The sequence below is a fragment of the Palaemon carinicauda genome, chromosome 11 (genome assembly GCF_036898095.1).
Source record: "Palaemon carinicauda isolate YSFRI2023 chromosome 11, ASM3689809v2, whole genome shotgun sequence".
NCBI classification, from domain to species: Eukaryota; Metazoa; Arthropoda; class Malacostraca; order Decapoda; family Palaemonidae; genus Palaemon; species Palaemon carinicauda.
In genome coordinates, this window is record NC_090735.1 from 144,958,161 (window position 1) to 144,963,160 (window position 5,000).

A 5,000-nucleotide genomic window follows, 5' to 3' on the forward strand; every position below is an offset into this window, starting at 1 on the left:
CACAAATTATTGAAAATGGTTTGATACTAAAGTTTCTAATTAGTCACACATTGTATCGATATTTTTTAGAAAAAAATATAATGAGTACAAATAAAAGCAACATCAGAGTTATGTTAGAACACTTGAATCAAATATGTATATTTAAAAACGCCCCTTTTAGATAGAGCGTTTGAATGACGTTATTGTCCTCGGCTAGTCTGCAGAATCGTCCATGCGAAGCCTACTATTTTGCCTTGACATTTAATTTCTCTCCTCGCATTGTCCACATTCTTTGACGTAACCGATGAATTGTTCGTTTATGAATGGATACAACTGTGTATCTTTGCCAGAATATCAACTTTTAAATAGAAAATGTAAAAAATAAAAACTTGAAACTATATATTATTATTATTATTATTATTATTATTATTATTATTATTATTATTATTATTATTATTATTATTATTACTAGCTAAGCTATATGCCCAGGAACACCGACATGGAAAATAGCCTAGTGAGGAAATGTCATAAGAAAAATAGATATTTCCTATATAAACGATAAAAACTAAATAAAATAAGAGGAAGAGATATAAGATAGAACAGTGAGCTTGAGTGTATCCTCAAGCAAGAGAAGTCTAATCCAACACAGTGAAAGACCATTGTACAGAGGCTATGGCACTACCCAAGACTAGAGAACAATGGTTTGATTTTGGAGTGTCCTCCCAGAAGTGCTGCATACCATAGCTAAAGAGTCCCTTTTACCCTTACCAAGAGGAAAGTAGCTGCTGAACAATTACAGAGCAGTAGTTAACCTCTTGGGTGAAGAAGAATTATTTGGTAATCTCAGTGTGGTCAGGTGTATAGGCCAGACTATTCGGTGTATGTGTAGGCAGAGCGAAAGTGAACCATAACCAGAGAGAAAGATCCAATGTAGTACTGTCTGGCCAGTTAAAGGACCCAATAACTCTCTAGTGGTAGTATGAATACATGCTTTATCAAGGTGAAGGAAATAATCCAAATGAATGTGATTTCAGTGGAATAATTGACTATGTCTTGGCTATGATACAAAACCGTGTTTACTTCCACGTTACTATGATAACTGTTGGTCGACAGGATTTCGTTACCATTGAACACTAAAAGAAAAATATATTCATTCATTGAAACAGTGACGCTGTGCCATATCTGCAGCTATTGTGACTTGGAGTTGAAATGTGCATGGTTAAAGATTTACGAATGTAGAATCACATAACAATGTTTTTACAAAAGAAGTCTTTGAGATTTGAATATGTTTTAAGAATTGACTGCGACAAAGATTAATGACGTTAGTACTTTAAGGGTTATACATAAAAACACACCAATCACCGCCGAGGATAATGTAGTTAATAAGAAAATAGCAAGTTTTGGCAATGAAGATAATCCTTTGGTTTAAGAACTGATATAATGTCAGGACCCTGTCTTGGGAAGAAGATCTTGCAATGTTACTAGAAGAGCTGAAATAAATAAATTGAGATATAATAGGAACTGCAATAGTTGATAAAAGGTTCAAATGTCAGTGCGCGCGTGTATTTGATCCTTGTTTGTAGGATATTGTTTTTAGAACGTCATGGTAAATAGAGATTTACTGAAATCATAAAATGATACACAGTATCTCTGGCGAAAAATGGCACCCTAATCTTTCGAGTTTCTCTGAAATTTTATTACGCAAAAAAAGAGCCATTATTTCAAAATCTTAATGCATGAAATTTTCAATGTGGCGCCTGATGAAGTATGGCTATTTCCTAATGCCTGGTGATAGTTTAATACCGAGGAAAAGTAAACAAAGTGAATATAGAATACCTTCGCTTGCCTAAGAAGGGTAAACCACTTTACACCATATGAGTCAGCTACCAGAGTTAGGCATATGAAGAATATGAGGTGTAACATATGTTTATTTGCTTTTGCTTTTTCACCATAACTCTAGTGCTTTTTAAAATAAACTTTAAAAGACATAACATAAAAAACTAAACACATACACATGTATATTTATAGATACATATAGAATGAATAAATATATATACATATATATATATATATATATATATATATATATATATATATATATATATATATATATATATATATATATATCCATCATTATTAGTATTAATGATTTTATCAATGACTATGTAATTATTAACAGTCCAGCCATTCTTTTTTACCAACTGTCTCAGCATATAAAGAAACAATGTGAGTATATTCTCTTCAAACGATGCAATCTTGACAATGTAATATTGTGGCAAAATGCGACGTCATTTAGAAAGAGACTGGAATGCTTTGCATGCTTCAGAACTTCATTCCCAAGAGGAGAAATCCACCAAGGTACGATTTACGATTTAAGTAACAGAAAAATGACAGAATGAAACCATTCCTTGAGTTCTCATGCTATCGCTCTATGGCACGTTAAGTAATTTAATGATTATCAAATGTAGTTACTTTTCGGTCTATTATTATTATTATTATTATTATTATTATTATTATTATTATTACTAGCCAAGCTACAACCCTAGATGGAAAAGCAAGATGCTATAAGCACAAGGGCTCCAAAAGGGAGAAATAGCCCAGTGAGGAAAGGAAACAAAGAAATAAACGATATAAGAAGTAATGAAAAATTAGAATAGAATATTTTAAAAAACATTGATAACATTAAAACAGATAATTCATATATAACTATAAAAAGACTTATGTCAGCCTGTTCAACATAAAAACATTTGCTGCAACTTTGAACTATTGAAACTAAAGAAAATAAAGAAGAATATGAAAGAAAGAAAATAGTCAAGCAGACGTTTAAAGAAGTAGGAAACTAAGAACTTCAATTCCTTAAGAATATAGGAGGGAAAGAAATGAGAAAGAACAAAGATACAGAATTTTCTGCATAAAAACAAAAAGGATAGGAAGAAATAACAATTGAAAAAAAAGGTGTTCGAACACAACTATAACTAACGATCTACAATACCTCGCACTAGAAACTATAATCTACATTATCATCCTCGGTAATATCAGGGCCAATTTAGGAAAGAAAATAGGCGAGAAATACAAGCAAAGCAATGCTCCAAATCACAACTTCCTTTCCACCTTTTTAAATGCGTCGGGAAGTAATGGATTCCACCGATGCATCTGAGGAATCCACTACAGAACCCTCGCGATGGTCCTGTAAAGTGGATGAATGCTTCGAAAATGACGGAGAGCTTTTCTATGATGGAATGTTAATCATCAGAAAAGACTTTATAGGATGATTGTCATCAGACCCTTTCTCTCTCTCTCTCCCTTTCTCCTGTGCGTCCGTTCGTTTGTATGTCTATCCACCTGTATTTCCTTTTGTTCTTTGTATCTATTGGTATATCTGAAGAAATAACTTAGCGAGACCCCGTCTTCTGAATTAGTATATTTCGTATTATCGTGAGCAACTGTGAGGTAGTTATCCGATAATTAGGTTGTTTCTTCTTTTTGGATTTACCTATATTGATAAGTAGATATAAATTTTTTGTTTTGCCGAAAGTAATTGCTTAATAATTTTGATACATTCATACAGTGACACACGCACTTATATATGAATATATATATATATATATATATATATATATATATATATATATATATATATATATTATATATATATATATATATATATATATATATATATATAATATATATATATATATATATATATATATATATATTTATATATATGCTTATATATGTATGTGTATATATATATATATACATATATATATATATATATATATATATATATATATATATATATATATATATATATATATATATATATATATTTATATATATGCTTATATATGTATGTGTATATATATATATATATATATATATATATATATATATATATATATATATATATATATATATTTATATATATACATATGAATGTGATATTTGGTGTTCCTCAGGGTAGGGTTAATGGCCCATCCCTTTTCATACTATATACACATGACATGTGGTTTGACCTAGAAAACAAGCTTGTTGCATATGCAGATTATGCTACTTTCTTTGCATCAATTCCATTTTCTGAATAAAGGGGTTACTGAATCCCTTAATAGATATCTAGCTAAAATTAGTACATGGTGCAAATTATGGGGTATGCAGTTGGATCCTAACAAAACTCAAAGTATGATTGTAAGTAGGTCAAGGACAGTGGCTCCTCTCAGCATTGATTATGATTATTGATTATTTTAGGTGTGATTCTTAGCTAGTAGTTATATATATATATATATATATATATATATATATATATATATATATATATATATATATATATATATATATATATATATATATATATATATATATATATATATATATATGTGTGTGTGTGTGTATATACACATATATATATGTATATATATATAAACATATATATATATATATATATATATATATATATATATATATATATATGTGTGTGTGTGTGTGTGTGTGTGTGTGTGGGGGGGGGTGGATGTATATCATGTGTTTATTTTTGTATGTTTGTGCGTGTGTAAGATTATTACAAAAGTTTCTGCGGATGAATAGTGAGTATGCCATGATATTCACCGTACGCTACATCATAAAATCATTATGTCTGAATAATGGCGGTTTAAATTACAACCAACGAAGTATAAAGCGACAAAAATGACGTAACATATTTAGTTGAGCTGATTTATCTCATTATTCTTTCGCTTTTACATGTATGTAGTTCCCGAGTGATTGTGGTTTACGGTTATTTATGATGCCTGAACTAATTCGATGCGTATTCCATTGATTTACAGTCACGTGTTCTATTCCATAGTTTAGTAGAACGGGTTTTGAAAAAATGTGATTTATTGTTGAATTATATGAGAAATGTACTTTCCTGGCGAAAACTAGACAGTATTTGAATGGCATTATTGTAGTATTGTTATGCATTATGTTATAGTATTTAATCAAAATTCCCTTTATTCGTATAGGAATAAACTATATATATATATATATAT